Source organism: Dreissena polymorpha, chromosome 11 (genome assembly GCF_020536995.1).
Source record: "Dreissena polymorpha isolate Duluth1 chromosome 11, UMN_Dpol_1.0, whole genome shotgun sequence".
Lineage (NCBI taxonomy): Eukaryota > Metazoa > Mollusca > Bivalvia > Myida > Dreissenidae > Dreissena > Dreissena polymorpha.
In genome coordinates, this window is record NC_068365.1 from 23,109,485 (window position 1) to 23,127,290 (window position 17,806).

The 17,806-nt window shown below is 35.0% G+C and overlaps 1 protein-coding gene across 4 annotated transcripts in view; it reads left to right on the forward strand.

Moving 5' to 3' along the window:
* The first annotated feature begins 1,142 nt into the window (after positions 1 to 1,142).
* The window catches only part of LOC127851167 (uncharacterized), a 31,638-nt gene continuing 14,974 nt past the window's right edge, over positions 1,143 to 17,806 (forward strand). For 2 of the 4 annotated variants that reach the window (XM_052384787.1, XM_052384785.1), the window contains exon 1: positions 1,143 to 1,337. The gene's annotated coding sequence lies outside the window, so the exon portion shown is untranslated. The remainder of the gene's footprint in view (positions 1,338 to 17,806) is intronic. The other 2 variants (XM_052384786.1, XM_052384784.1) reach the window with 2 other exon arrangements.

Here is a 17,806-nt window from a genome sequence, read left to right on the forward strand (position 1 = left end):
TGGACTTCACAGGCTAATCTGGGACGACACTTTACGCACATGCATTATGCGCAGTTTTCTCTGAACTCGACTCAATCAAACAAGTGAAGAAAGTTCATGTTAGGGATAAAGACTGTTGTAACTGATTCGGTACATGTCGTCGTCTTATATGATGAACCATTTTCAAAAATTAGATTATCGTTCACAACGCTCTTATTTAATGGTTGATCGACAAATAGGTCACGTTTTTATAAAAGGCTTATTAATATATTTTTTAAATTTAAGTTTAAAAGACGGTATCAGGAACCTTATTTTCGGTCGTTGGGAATTCAGCAGAGCAGAAGGGGAAGTGTAACCGGTAGGAATCGACTGTGCATTAATTATCAAAATGCACATCATTGGTGTCGCAAAGCTTGTTTTCCAACGGGAGCGAAGTGACCAAAAATAGTCATAGCAATGAAGCGTGTTTTCTTAACAGATCACTGAGTTTAATGATCTCTTACAATTAAAAGTGGTAGCAAGCGCACATGTAATTGCTGCCAAAAACTAAGACGCGCGTATATGACGTATTAGCTGTTCTTTAGATTTTTTTCCATCGACCATATTATTTTGAGGTAAGAAATGTCATTAAATCTTGAAAAGGAAAAAGGAATAACACGTCCCGCCCATTAAGTTTCGGAGAATGATCCGATATAAACTGATTTCGAAACATAGTGTGGTAAATGATGCACGCCATCACAAATATTAGATCGACCTCAATCGTTCTACAACGCCTTTACCCATAATCCCTCTTAAGTTCGTCGTGGGGTAATTGATAAGGTGTCCGCCTTGCGATCGGGAGGTCATGGATTTGATCCCCACTGGGGTAGCGTTCTCTAGATCTTCTAAAAAGACACCAAGTACTGTTAAAAGCCCAGGAAACGGACTCGAGAGCCTGAGGCTTTCGATGCAATCGAGCTAAACAAAATAGGTTTAAACTAACCCTGCGTAAGATAGATTGATGCATGCAATTAATCGTCTGCTGGTCCAAAGTGGAGTCGCCTTCGGTCGGCAGAGAGACTTATCGTTTATTTTGCCTGACCAACACTCCTTTAACTGCAAAGTTTTACACTTCCTTTTTGAAACAATCCAGTTCATTGGCTGATCTATAAATAGAACTTGATAAACCCATGTTTGCAGTGTGAGTTGGTGTATCGGAAAATGCGACACATGTATTATATTTCCAACCATTCAGATACGATACGATGAACAGAAGTTAAACTTGTCCTAAATATTTAGGACAGTTGTAATCGTTGTTTTCGGTTTAACTTTTGTGTGGAGCATATTTTGTGGATGTTAAAACAATACAGGTATTTCATGTAAGCTTGTTATTGCCTATACTCCTTTATGGTAATCGATAGTAAATATGATATATGTATTTAGGTAGTTTGAGAACAGTAGATTGGTTTCATGAACTTGTCCTTGCTTTTAAGCGTAGCACACGTTACAAGCGTAACAAAAGATTTGTAAAGTTGTCACTTAATACCACTGGGTTATTCATACAGCCACTGCGCCCACTGCGACAACTACTATAACGTCTACTCCTACTACTACTTCTAATGCTACTACTACTGCTACTGCTGCTGCTGCTACCACTTTTGCTACTACTTCTACAACAACAACAGCTACTACTCCTACTTCTACTAGTACTTAAACTACTACAAGATATTCTACCACTAGATCTATTACTACTACCACCTCAACCACCGCTCCTGTCATTGCAACTTTTTTGTATATTCCCACTACCGCTTCAACTCAGACCACCGCCATGCATAATGAATAGAGCCTTATGAAGAACATAATATTTCTTACACATTCGACAAAGAAATGCGCTGATAAGGATGAATAGAAGTGATAATCTTGTGCGCCGTTCAACCGCATACTCATTTGAAAAGAAAGGGACAAAAAAGAATGTATCATGTCGGTTGTCCAGGAATACCCAGTAGGCGGCGTAGGCAGCTGCCTATGGGCCCCGCGATTTTTAGGGGCCCCATGAAACCGTACGAAAGCATTTGTGTTCGTACTTACTTAGACTAATATAATGCCTTGTCGATGCCACTTATTTGATAACAATGCTATGTTCCGATTTATGGTAAAACATTCTCTTACCAAGTGACAATCATTTCTTATTTACTTACCCGTCTTCTTTTCTGAAATGTTCATTTAATAATTAAAATGTGGTATTGGCATTACGGTATTAAAATGAGGTTGTATAGCTATACAAGGAAATTGTCATACAAAAATTGTATTTTATATCTTTCCAGCATTGGCACTAGTCTGCTAATTTAAACGAGTTAAATCGACAGGGCACTGGTGTTCTAGTAGGCAATAGGCCTCTGGTATGGGCTTCAAAAGTTTCACTGCCTATAGGTCTTCACGGTGCTAATCAGGCACTAAATGTATGCCATTTTGTTAACACTTGTATAGTAATATAATGTGCTGGGGTCGTTTAGCTAAAGCTCCTTAAGTAATAACTTAAGTAATATATATTTTGTCAAATGGAATTATGTATATGTCAATGTTTTAATACTAAGTGCATTCATATGTTGTTTGAATTCCAAGAAGAGGATTTAAATTGATTAAATTCAATATGTTTTAACTATTTCTTTTAAAGTTTATACACATTTCAATTTAAAGGCATGGGTTTTCTTTACGTTCATTAATATACGATAACCTCATAATTAAAAATATATTGCGTATGTTTTACTAAAAGAGAAGTAAATACAAATTTTTAAATCACTTGAAAAATCAGAACCTTGCTACGGGAATACAAACACATTATAAACAATGGAATACGCAGTTCAATGGTATAGTAAATATAGCACTTCGAAAAGTAAGCCACGGTACGCACATTATGCATATATATTTAGTCAGGTTTATTTTGTATCGCCCACTCACACACCTCTCACCAGAAAACGAAGTTTCAAGTGGTATATTTTATGTTGTTCATTGTCTATATGGGCCGTGCTATGTGAAAAAGGGGCTTAATGCATGTGCGTTAAGTGCCGTCACAGAAGCTATTCAGGTACGACACTTTCCGCTTTTATGGTATTTTTCGTTTAAAGAAAGTTTCTTCTTAGCAAAAATCTAGTTTAGGAGTAAAGTGTCGTCTCTGATTAGCCTGTGCGGACTGCACAGACTAATCTGGGACGACACTTTTTGCACATGCATTAAACCCCCTTTTCACAGAGCACGGCCCATATTTATTCGGTAGGTTACAAAGCGCACGGTGCGATGGTATTAGTGACGTTTGTGTAAAGCTCTTGTTACCTAAAGCCAACCCCTTGCCTTATACTTTATTTTAGACATTTGCACCGCATCTTTTACTGCAATGTTACTGCAATGACATCACTTGAAACTTGCTAAAAAGTTACATATTTCAAATATATATTTATTATAACAAACAAAAGGGCCAGCGTTACAGTAAAATGAAAATCGATGGATCGTGTATTTATAATTTTATTATTAATAATTAAAGAGCTGTGCGTTCTAATACCAGAGACCAAGATGATTTAAACAGAGGCACTAAAAGGAAAACACTTCACGTGAAGTGTGGCTCTTCGTTCAGCACGACAGTACTAATTACAGTGTTTAAGTTCCGACACACTGTTAACACTGTCACCAAAACGTGATGCACTCATCTTAATACTCTACATGGGATATTTTCAGAAAAACATTTCACATTTTCTAAGCAGGAAATACCTTAAGAAAGACGTTCGGCGGTGAAATAAATATTGAGAAAAATGTAAGTTATGTCACAATATTATGATCGCCAAATGATCGGCTTCGTTACTCTCGGACCCTATATTGTTCAAATAAGTATGAAAGCAAATTCATTTGAGATAATGTATACAATACATTATTTAGTGTAAATACGCTATAAAAAGACCTGCCGTAAAGATTAAACTTATTCCTTATTTATATGAAGCGGAGATAAAGGGCTCCCATCGCGGCAATTAAAAACAGCGGCTTTAAAACAGGCGAAGAGACTTCGATTGACAACTGAATTATAAAGCGCCATGAACATTATATTATTAATGTTTTGAAGCAATAAATCTTGATTTTTTAATGTTGCAATATTTAAAATTGAATGCGCATACGGGAAATTCATAAAATTTATATGAATACCATATTCAAAGCCGGTTTGAGTTACACCTGATTCTTTACATTAAACATAACACCAACCACGAATATGCTTTGTAAAAAGCAAATAATGTTGTGTTTTATAAACAGTCTTCAAATACTCTCCGATCATAAAGTATATGATACCCTGTATGTTAACTACATCTTTATCAGTTATTTACTTATGAATATTTTTTTCAAGTGGTTTCTATACCTATTAACACCGATAATTTCGCAACCTATTGATCAGCTCTTCGACCAAACAATATGAGCGTAAATGCAAAAGAAGATAAAAAATATTGTATTTCCTATTTCGATATAATCACAGGCGATCGGGAACGCAGAACGTCAAATACATATTTGTCCAAAGTTGCCCATATTTATTGAAAATGTTTGCCCAACATATCCAAAGTTGTATATATTGTCAAAAATGTCCTCTTGATACAATCGTAATCTGACCTAGTGTTTGTTCTTGTTTAATTGATTGGAAAAAAACTAACTATTAAGTGTGCCAGTGTGTGGTTACAATTGTCAATTATCAGATAGCGCATTCATAATTGCACTTTTTACATAGAAGTTTAAATTGGAAAAAGAAATTCTCAGAGTTTAAATTTTACGAAATATTTTCAAATGCATATTCCAATCTTCAATAGACTTCAAGTGAGTACTATTAAATATGTAAATGTGCATATTTTTATGGTAAACGCACATTTACACATTAATACATGTTTTTTTTACATTTCAATCAAATGAGTCTCGATTAGCTGTACATTGTAGTATAGATCCAGCTTTTAAACAATAACAATGCATATGTGCAAGTGTCAAAGAATCCAGAATTTAGTATACGTAGGTTTTTTTACCATATACTCAATTCTGGTATTTGTAGTTTTATGACTTATATGTACCTACATAAATAAGAGATAGAGGCACTTGCCGTCGTTTTATCATATTTTGAGTGTGAAGAGAATGAACATCAATTGAATCAAACTCAATATTTAAAGATGCACTATGGTATTGACGTCTTAGAAGACCCGCGTCATGCGAAAACGGGTCATATGACCATACAGGACCAGACCAGCCAACGCATGGGGACAGCCTTGACCAGACTGCTCAAATGCGCGGTTTTGACTGGAACTTGATTGGTCTCATACGGAATTTTACCCTTTTCCGGATTAACCCATTTATGCCTAGTGGACTCTCCCATCCTTCTAAATTGGATCAATTTATTTCCAAAATAAGGGATGTCTAGTATATTTATTTTTATAGTTAGAATATTTCTTACAGGAATTCCTTTAAGCAATCAGCGCAGACCCTGATGAGACGCCGCATTATGCTTCGTCTCATCTGGGTCTACGCTGTTTGCCAAGTCTTTTTTTCTAGACGCTAGGCATAAATGGGTTAAGCTGCTTGGAATTGCAACTTTGTCAAGAGCAAGCACACTTGTTGTCATATTAAAATCAACTCATACCATATAAATAAGTGTTGAAACACTTAAACAATAGAGGATCTCGCATACAACACTTGAATTATCTAAACGGAAGCGTTTTCCTTGACATCAAATGTATTTTTCGTGCAAATAGCGCGGTTGCACTAATGCGTTGCAGGGAAATAACATCTGCCAGCCATAAGCGTATAATATATCTGAAATAAAAAATGTGCAACATTGTAGTTGGACTGTAATTCAATATTTGTGTGTTTATGAAACCGATGACTTTGCAGAATTGTAATGAACTGAATCAGCTGAAAAATAAAATGAACAGCTAAACAAACATCAACATACATCAATCACCAACGCCAATTTGAAACAATGTTTGCGAAAAACACTGACATTGTGAAAATTCGCGTCGTGAAGTGTTCACATATGGAAATTGGTGTTTTTGAATTTTAGCTCCCAAATACTTTATATTTGATAACAAAGTGTTGTCAATATGTCATTATAATATTTACTTAGGTTCAAGCCATAAAGCTGAATAGGGAAACTAAAAGAATTTTAAAAAAAGAAATCTTTATTGGGATTTTTTTTACAGCAATTGGGAAATTTGTAGTTGTTTCGTTATTAGGAACTTATCGTATTCCGGTTCTTTATAAAGACGGAAAAACATCGCAGTCCTGGCTTGAATATGTAATTAGTTGCCCGTGTAACTGCTCAGAACCCAAGTCCTATTTGGCATTGCTTGTAACAGTGCATGGTACATGGATCTGTATAATAAATATATATTACACTATCTGTTAAAAATTGCTCCGGTTATACAACGGGTAATACTCGTATGAATGTAATGGTCTCTTTTTGCATACATTTAAATCTTTATTGTTTTCTTACTTAGTATTTCATGCAACGCTAACATTACGACGGATACGCACTGCGCGTGCATCAGATCTGTTGTCCTGGCTAACCCGTGTTGAAAAAACATCAACAGTATTAAATACATAATGTGACCGGTATTTTGTTGATCAATGTCTGAAATATCCGCAGGTTTTTTTTGTCCGCGTGATGTATATTTAGAGACAGTAGCAATTGTAAGCTGTGTCTTGCTATGTGCGTGACTATACGTCTTCCCATGTGGGGTATACATACAATGGGTTTAATATTTGTATTGTGCGCGGGATTTACAATGAGATAGCTATTGAGTACTTATGTAGAAACGGCTATGTAGATTTAAAAAAGGGCGTGTCTAATGATATGACATGTGTTGGAAACGTGAAGCGTGTTATAGGGGCAATACCTTTATTAACTGAAACTTAAGCTGCGCGGAAATCCGTGCAAGGAGCATGGGATTTGTATGCAAAACATCGTCTTGTGATGTATTTTAGCAGACAATAATCAAAAGAAATATAAAAATAGCATCATACGAATTTAAATGAGCGGAAACAAAAATATTGACCTTTGATCTTGCATTGTGACATTCCTTTTTAATCAAGGAACATGAGAGTTATACAAACAGTATTTAAAGGGGCCTTTTCACAGATTTGTTCATGTATTGAAGTTTGTTATTAAATGCTTTGATATTGATAAATGTGAACATTGGATCTAAAAAGCTTCAGTAAAAAAAATCAAGAAAAATATTAAAGAAAGAAAAAGGTAACCCTTCACTGGGCTCGAATCACTGACCCCTGGAGTAAAAGTCTATCGCTTAGACCACTCGGCAGTCCGTGCTTATACAATGAGTGATGTATGTTATACATAGGCAATCCTCGTAGTTTCACAAAATATAACGACAGCAACATAACTCACCAAATTATTCAATCGTTTCGCGTTGCAAAAATTCATAATTTTCAGGTTTTCAAATCGTCAAAAGATTGATATAATGGATATTAATTTTAGAGCATGGTAAATGTTCAGTATTACGGTTTCCAAACAAATATCATAACTACAACGAAAATTTGCGAACCTGAAACATTTTCTTTTATTTTGTCAATTTACCAAAACGTGAAAAGGCCCCTTTAATATTTGCCGATGCTCAGATTTGCTATCCGTTATTATAACATTTTGTTTTTTATGCTTACCGATAGCTTCTTTGCAATATTTATAAAAAGTTTATTAGTCACCTTTTACAAAAGTTTTTTTGCGTGTCATACATGTGTATGAATTATTATCCACTTTAATACATTTTTATATTTTCCCACTGAATAATTTTAAAATCATCCATGCGCTTGTGTTAACATTGCCACTTGTCTAACAATATGGCTATGAGATATAATTATTGGGGTTTTTTGCAACAGAATGTATGATAAGATTTTATGATAACACTGGTTGTGCAGACACCCACACTCGTATTAAATGGCGGATTTTATGTCGCTACTGTCCGCTGTCGCCTTCATGCATCTAGTTAAACAGTTAATACCAATGAACAGACATGAATCATACATGAAATACGTATTTTCTTAATTGTCAACACTTTGCGTGTTTGTTTATTGTTTAGTTAATTGGCATACATTTGGACCAGTTTAAGATGGCACTAAGCTTGATACAGGACCATATAACTAGTAACATTAATAGTGAATACTAAAACGACACTCGTGCCATTTTTGGCTGTACAGAGAATAATTCGGTATTTAATGGCTGTGTATCTGACGATTTATGAATCAGGTAATACAATACGTGCTATCCCGTTGTAACCTGGACTGCTATTAACAAAGATCACAAGGAAATTCTTGATTTAAGTTCTACGAAGTGAAATTTCAAAATCAACATTCCTATGTGAAAGCCCGTGTTTTCTACTTTAAACGTGATGCAACGTCAAATATTTTCAAAATATTAACATGTTTAAGCCATGCTTGTGTAAAAAGAACTTAACACGAAAAAGCTCGAGACTTCATGATTTTTAACGAAAGGTATGTAATACAGTTTTCCCTTACGGTGTGTTGCGAATACGAGCCTAGTAGGCATTCGTTGATAATATGAGTCGCGTTCTGAGAAAACTGGGCTTAATGCATGTGCGTCAAGTTTCGTCCAAGATTAGCCTGTGCAGTCCGCACAGGCTAATCGGGGACGACAATTTCCGCTTTTATGGTATTTTTAGTTTCAAGGAAGTCCCTCCTTACTGAAAATCAAGTTTAGGCGTAAAGTGTCGTCCCTGATTAGCCTGTGCGGACTGCACAGGCTAATCTGGGACGACACTTTACGCACATGCATTTTGCCCAGTTTTCTCAGAACACGACTCATATGATACGTGTACCTTGGCTTTCAATGACGCTTTTTATACGTTTTTACCACTGTACTTTGAAACTTGTAGGCTCATGTATGAACATTTACGAGCCCACATATTTTATGATGCAATCAAAATTGACATATGCTGATGAATTAAAAGATAACGTCAATGGCTTTAAGGAAGTTGTCGTTTTCATAAAAAATTTCGTTGTGCAATTTAAGTAAGTATTTTCCGCTTTGCGTTAGTCGTTGTTCTTGCTTTAAAAAATCAGATGTACACGACCGTTAATCACGGGCCCACATCTTTTTTGAGATGCTTTAATAAATGAGCTTATGCAACTTCCAAGGTGGCGCTCAGGCCCGGATGTTTTGAAATTTTATGGATAATTGAACAGGATGATTAGGTTTTTATGTTGTTTTTTTTCCAGCATATATGGCATTATTTGTAAAAGCTGGCACTTTAGCGAGACAGCGAATGTTATTTCATCCAAAAATGTACAGAAACATACACTCAGACTCTCAACCGATCTTGCCGACGTAACAGATAATTGTGCATTTTTCCACAAGAGATGGAGCCAATGGTAAGGAGATGGCGCTAATGATAGGAGGTGGCGCCAATGCAGGATGTATCAATTAACAGTCGAATCGCAGTGACATCATCACATGACGTACATTTGATATGTAATGTTATTGGTTATATTTACTTTATTTTTCAACGTACATACGAAGACCCAAATCGTTAAAGAATATAAACACATTCTATAATAAATACGATGTAGATATTTTAAAAATATAAGTTATTAACTCCTTTACGAAGTCACCAGCATGAATAAAACATAGTGTAAGAAATTTACCAAAAATGTGTAATTCTCAATAAAACCAATAACTTAAATAAAAGATAATACTTCTTCTTGAAACGACGATTTGTGTCCCTTAATCCAACTGCTAACGTTACTAAAAGGCCCATGTCAATGAATCTTAATTGGGCTTTTATATGCTGTTTTTACCACTATGCACTCCAAAAAATGAAGACAAGACAACATACAAAAAATAATGTAAGTCCTGTAAACATAATAGAAACCATTACATAACCACATCACTTTAAAATAGCTATAAATGTGGATTGGCGCCACCTCCTTGGCATTAGTTCCATCCCTTTTTGAAAAATGCAAATTTATCTATAAGATCGGCTTGAGGCCGATGTTTTTTGTGCATGCATTTACTTACAGGTTCAAAGCAATCGTTTTATGTAATGAGCGATTTAATTGGCGGTGAATGTGCTCGTCACACAGAAAATATATCGATTTGCTTTTACGAATCCTACCATGCAACAACTTATAATGGTTCTCACGTTTCCAAATGGGTTGTGATTGTATGTTTCTGTACATTTGTTATGAATTTATATTTTCTGAATCGCACTACATTGGCCGAAAATAATGCGAACAATATTGAAATAACACATAAAACCTGATCACCATGTACAATTATCCGTTAAATTTCAAAACACCCGGGCCTGAACGCCACCTCGGAAGTAGCATTTTGGCTCATTTATTGATGCATCTCTAAAAAGAGGTGGCGCCCGTGATTAAAGGCCGTGATATACATCCTTTTTTAATTAGATATATTAAGGCCATGTTAATGCATTTTACCATTTGCCAATATAGCGCAATAAAATACGCGCATAAAACTTTCCATTACATAATACGTTCCAACCACATACCACAGCTATGAGAAAACATGGGCAACAACGAAAAACCTGCGAATGACTTAAGTTGTTAGTTGAAACGGTTTTAAGCGAATATCTGACATTGAGTTAATGCCTTTTTATGACAGCATCATTTATATACCCCGTTTCCACAGCTCATGACAATACCGATATTGGAGAGTTTTTCATTTCAAACTAAATCGCTTGATATTGCAGCATAAATCAAGTGTGCTCCAGGTGTCTAGTCAGTTGATTAGGTAGGAGAGCTGGGACACACTTGAGACCTCACATAATGCAGACACGGAAGAATCTCATAAACAAATACGACATCGAAACACGACATTGTCCACTCATGATTGTGGTTATTTTAACAGAAGTGTTATACACTTTGTTATTTCCGTATTAACATCACCACTGTGTTCCAAGGTACACGTAACGTTTAATTAAATTTCTGTGCGAGCCTTTTATGCCAGCTAGTGATGTTAAAAATTAAGAATGCTAGCTGCAAGTGTTTATTTTGGTTCGCTAGAATTGCTTTAATAATATAAATAAGGTAAGCCACCCATAACATTCAGTGTTTAAAACCTTTAGTAATTCCTATAGGGCGCAAAGGTTTACGAGATTTCATCGTTGTGTTCCCAGGTATAGCTTGTTGCTAAAGACATAAAACCGTCAAATTATACATAGATCTTGACCTGCTAAATTATTTAAAATAGTTCTTAAACTGTCGATAATATAGATTTATGAAAATGAATAACTGGAATATTATGAAAATAATGGCCTTCATTTTTTCTTCAATGAATATGTGTAGACATTAATAACCCCCCCCCCCCCCTCCCACGCCCACCCCTATAAAACAAAATATGTTTCTTTCGCAAAAATGTAATTTTTATTTTTTAAATAGATTTTTTTAATTATTTATTTAAGATATACCCCACAATACCTTCATGTAAGACACATAGTAGGTAATCAAGGAAATCAGATGCATAAAAGTGTACAAGATTAACCATTCAATATCCCATTTAAGAATTTGTATTCCAGATGTTAAAGAAATAATCTGATTTCAATGAAGGGCTTTAAACTTCATTAAATGTGCGAAACAATTATGCTTACATGATGGATCGTGCATAATCAACTCAGATTGAAAGCAAATATGTACATGTTCCTACACAGAATAGGAAATAATTACTCGCCTTTATTTTGGAATTCAAAGTACGTTTTTTCACAATCTACAAGAGGCGATATTTTGGCTCGGGAAATAAATGGACTTGTTCACTCCTTTCGTATTTTTTAATGGACTTGCTCAATCCTTTCGTATTTTGTTTACGGTCATTTTATGTATTTATTAACAACCCTATTATATTTGGAATATTCGTAAATACTTATAGCAAAAAAGAGTCCTACAAATAGTTTCGTTTCGCTTTATGATTAATATCTCTAATTGATTTATACCAAGTTTTTATAGTTTTACGAAGATAAGTAATATTTTCGTAGTTTGTTTTCTGAAATGAGATTCTTATATCGATCATACGAAATTTTGTTATAAGGCGGGGATTAAATAATATTAATCCTGATAGATGATACGCAATGCAATTTGAACGCGAACGGAATACTACGGACGTTTACGAATTTTACGAATTTACCCCGATATAAGGAGCACATGATGAGACAAGTTTTCTAAATTGGCAAGGTTTGCATGTAAAATAAAATTTGACCCATGTAAAGTTCACTTCAATTAATTACTTAAAGGGGCCTTTTCACGCTTTGGTAAATTGAAAAAATTGAAAAAAATTGTTTCAGGTTCGCAAATGTTGCTTGAAGTTATGATATTTGTGAGGAAACAGTAATACTGAACCATGCTCTAAAATATCCATTATGTGAATCTTTTGACGATTTTAAAACCTGAAAATTATAAAGCGTTGCAACGCGAAACGATTGAATAGTTTGGAGAATTCTGTTGTTGTCGTTGTATTTTTTGATGTTACGAGGATTGCATATATGAGGTTAAAAATACATTGAAATTGCTATAAGAGCGGATGGTCTAGTGGATAGAGCTGTAAACTTTTGCTCCATGGCTCCAGGGGTCAGTGGTTCGAGCCCCGATGAGGGTTACTTTTTTAAATTCTTTAATTGTATTCTTGTTTTTACTGAAGATTTTTAGACCCAATGTTTACATTTATCAATATAAAGCATTTAACGACAAACTTCAAAACATGCCAAAATCTGTGAAAATGCCCCTTTAAGATCCCTGTTCAATATTAAAATGAAACAAAAAAAAACGTAATGACCAGCATTGACATCGCAATTACGACAACTTTTTAGGAGCAAATTATACCATATTTTTACAGTTGTTTATCGTAGGTCAATACACTCACTCTCAGCTCAGTGTTTAACAAAAATGAACACAGATATATATCATAGGCGCATTGATCTTCGATTAACATCTGTTACAACTACTGCAAACGGAAGTAATATATGACACTTTTCAAGCGGTTCACTGGTAGTTGGTGACTACTTAACGATATCGTATCAGTCTAATCGGGTTTGATCAAGGATACGCACTATGAAGGTTTTAGCGACGAAATTTACCGTAGCTGTTAAAAAAGTAACATTTTTTGCAGAGAAATGTAGAGTGAAGACTAGGCAACCTAGCTAAAAATGAAGAGGCGCTATTTAAATATTGTAAAGATTATTTACGTACGAGTTTTAACGCTATTGATATGCTCTAATAATAGGGGTCTTTTTTCGCTTAAAAGCATTTTGCTGCGTTTTCATTTTTCGATGCGTATTTTTGTGTTTTGTGTTGGGGTTTTGTGCGAAGTCAGACAGGCCAAATTAGCCCCTTGGCACAAAGTATATTTACAGCGTGTTTAACGACGCAAAGCCGATATTTCCTCACACCTCCGCCAATTACATTCACTACGCGCGTTGTTTACCTGGTATCGAGACGTCACATCCTGAAAAGCAAGAGTGCTCCATTGGGATAGGCATTTGGCCAACAAAGCTTCGAAACTTCGATTCACTGAACACATTTAAAAAACGGAAACAGTAATTTTACCTATTTTATTACTACTATTTACAATTTAAGAAGTTTCTGTTTATCGATCAATCTCTTTTGAGCAAAATTGACACGTAAAAGTTATCAAGAATTGCAAAAAACACAAACGTTCGCAAATTTCGGCATATATGTTACTTTAAAAAGGTTTGATAAAATTAGCATTCCATCGGGACAAAGTATACTCACTGAACATGTGTATATCGTCAAGTCACTATTTTCGCGATGTGCACGAACAGATTGTTCCATGCCACATTTTCTGAAAATCGTGAAAAAGTAAAAGAATTCTCTTTAAAATAAATCAAATACATGAAAGTGTTGTGTTTACAAACTTTACACTATCGCAGTCGTCTGCAATGTATGTGCAAGTTTAATGAAAGGGTACCGAAAAAATTGAATGAAATAGTGCCAAATTTTGATTATTTCAGTTGAAGTAAGGTTTTCAAACGTAATTATATTTGTTTTTACTCATTTTAGTCGTGTCTGTATTTATTTGCAAGCGTGATAATATTAGTTAGACAAATTATTCGGAGCGCACGCGTGACGTCATCACGAGAGCTGCGTTCTTAATGTAAACAAAGTGATCGAAATAAGTCTAAGCTCGATATAAGTGAATCGTACATGTACGATATTTGAGCCGAGCCTTTGAAAAATGGGTCTTAATTCATGATCGTAAAGTGGTCTTAATTCATGATCGTAAAGTGGTCTTAATTCATGATCGTAAAGTGTCGTCCATGATAGGCATGTGCAGTCCGCACAGTCTTATCAGATACAACACTTTCCACCTTAACTGGTTTTCCGCTAGAAAGAGAATTCCTATAAACGAAAAATACCTTAAAAGCGGACTACACAGGCTAATCTGGGATGAGGCATTATGCATGTGCATTAAGCCCAGTTTTTTCAGAGCGCAGCTTATATTTGCTTTGATAGTATCCACTTGAAAACAACGCTAAATAATTTATCCGATATGTTTTGAACATTTATAAGTATAATTGTTTTAAACGAGAAAAATTGTTGACAAGGAAATTGATGATCTCACAGAGCGTGTTCAGCCCTGTAATCAAGATTTTTTTGAAAGGAATACAGTTTTAGGGGAAATAAATGCTTCACAAAATTTCGAAATGTAAAACGAAACTAGCTGACTGAGTCGGTATGCTTTTTAGACGAAGCGCTTGCAATGCACTTCACGGTAAGGTAACACAATTGAAAGTGTCCACTTGAAATTTCAATACATGTAAAGCTACTCCAAAGTTGCGGTGACATTTTAAGTGACTGTTGAGACAATAACTGATTCCGATTTTCCTCTCCGCAGATGATTTGTTAGCTAGGCCTGGCAAACTAATAAATTGCTTTCATATTTTGTGAGGTAAATTTTTACAATAGTTTCATAATTAAATATTTGTACGGTGAATTTTTACAAAAGTTTCATATTTACAAATTGATATGAGTGTTAAACAGTTCTGTAATGTGTGCTTGTCACAATCAGAATTTTTAGTTCGGACTTTTGCCTTACTTAACATATACATCGATTTACATTTAACCATTTTCACGTTTAATAAGTTCTTAAGAAGCAATTCCGATAAAAAGTCTTATAATGTCCATTCCGCGCATTGATTTGTCTGGTTTCCAACGAAAGTTCACCATCATACCCATGCCAAGTAGAGATTTGCCTGGTTTCCGAACAACGTTCATAATAATATCCATGCGGAGTAGAGATTTGTCTGGTTTCCGAGCAACGTTCATAATCATATCCATGCGGAGTAGAGATTTGTCTGGTTTCCGACTAACGTTCATAATCATATCCATGCCGAGTAGAGATTTGTATGATTTCCGACTAACGTTCATAATCATATCCATGCCGAGTAGAGATTTGTCTGGTTTCCGACTAACGTTCATAATCATATCCATGCCGAGTAGAGATTTGTCTGGTTTCCGACTAACGTTCATAATCATATCCATGCCGAGTAGAGATTTGTATGATTTCCGACTAACGTTCATAATCATATCCATGCCGAGTAGAGATTTGTCTGGTTTCCGACTAACGTTCATAATCATATCCATGCCGAGTAGAGATTTGTCTGGTTTCCGACTAACGTCCATAATCATATCCATGCCGAGTAGAGATTTGCATGATTTCCGACTAACGTTCATAATCATATCCATGCGGAGTAGAGATTTGTCTGGTTTCCGACTAACGTTCATAATCATATCCATGCGGAGTAGAGATTTGTCTGGTTTCCGACCAACGTTCATAATCATATCCATGCCGAGTAGAGATTTGTCTGGTTTCCGACCAACGTTCATAATCATATCCATGCGGAGTAGAGATTTGTCTGGTTTCCGAGCAACGTTCATAATCATATCCATGCCGAGTAGAGATTTGTCTGGTTCCCGACCAACGTTCATAATTTTATCCATGCCGAGTAGAGATTTGTCTGGTTTCCGACAAAAGTCCTAATCATATCCATGACGAGTAGAGATTTGTATAATTTTCGACAAAAGTCCTTATCATAGCCATGCCGAATAGAGATTTGTCTGGTTTCCGACCAAAGGTTATTATCATATCCGTGCCGCGCAGAGACTCGGCTGTCCGAGAAAGTTGTTATAATATCCATGTCGAGATGAGATTTGCCGGCTGTCCGAGAAAGTTCTAATTATAGCCATGCCGCCTAAGATGTGGCTGGTTTCCGAGGAAAGTTCTTATCATATCCATGTCGAGATGAGATTTGACGGCTGTCCGAGAAACTTCTAATCATATCCGTGCCGCAAGAGGTTTGTCGGCTGTCCAAGAAAAGTTATACATAGCCATGCTGCCTGAGATGTGGCTTGTTTCCGAGCAAAGTTCTTATCATTTCCATGCCGTAATTACAAACCATGTGATAGTCGATTCGAATGGTATTCTTAAAGTGTTTGGCTGTCGGAATAGTTATTACGAACTAGATTAAGAAAGTGATCTACTAATTGTGTGGTCTGAAATACTCTTCTGCTGCAGGAGATTACAATATGAAACCGCACAATTAAACATAAATCAATATATACACTTTTATTTGAAAGTTAAATAACGAAAGAATAACTATAAATTGCACTGTTTTTACCTTTTGATATATCTACTAGGATAATATAATATAGAACATCAAACTTTAAAAAAATCTATGTGTTAACTTTTATTTCAACGTAGAATGACTTATACAATAATAATAATACAATATCAACTTGCACATGCATATATATTGTTCAATATAAAAACTTGGATTACAAAGAAGAATAACATGTACCAGGAAAATTCTATATGAAACTGCATTTGTTTAGTGTTTTTTTTTCATATATTTTAGGAGAATACAATATGGAACTGCAAAATTAAAGGGTGAATTACTATGAAACTGCAATGTTGTTTTTTTTATAACTTTTTGACATATATACTACGATAATACAATATGGGACAGTAAATTTTAATTTAAAAAATCCATGTGTACACTTTTATTTCAACGTAGAATGATTTATGAAAGAAGAATACAATGTGAACTTGTACATATGTTCATTTTTCATTATATAAACTTTTATTTTAAAGATGAATGGCATATACAAGGACAATACAATATTAGACTGCAACATTAAATACAAATTCAATATATTAATATGCATTTCAATGTTGAATGATATGAAATGCATTGAGAAGTGTTATGTGAATTCAACTGTAATCGGCTACCAATAGTTTACATTAAGTGCACATGCCATTTTGTAACAATGTTATTGTGTACATTAACGAGTTTGTTCTTAGACTACTGTAAATAACTCTTACTTGAAGACATGATTTATAGTTTTCCCTTGTTATTTTGAATAATGTTTTGAAAAATATTTGCCCAGCATGAGCTATTACAAAGTCGGTCCTTTGCTTTTACATAACGGCTCCTCATTACGTTATATAACGTTATTATAAATGACTTGTATTTGCGGTGCAATACAAACATTTCCAACCGCAGATCTAATGCAATATAGAATTGCATTATTAAAGAAAACAAGTACATTTAAACAAACTTAAAAAAACAAACATACCATAAGGATAGCGAAACAGTTCAACGTACTGCCTTTCATCATGCATGCACACTAGTAAAAGAACGTAATTGTACACGTGTACAAAGCCAACTGCACGTCCATATGCCCATCCATATACATTTCAACACCGGAGGATGTTCTTCACGTTCACGTTAAACATGTCCAAATGTCCCTCATTTTACATTTCTACACCGGGGGATGTTCT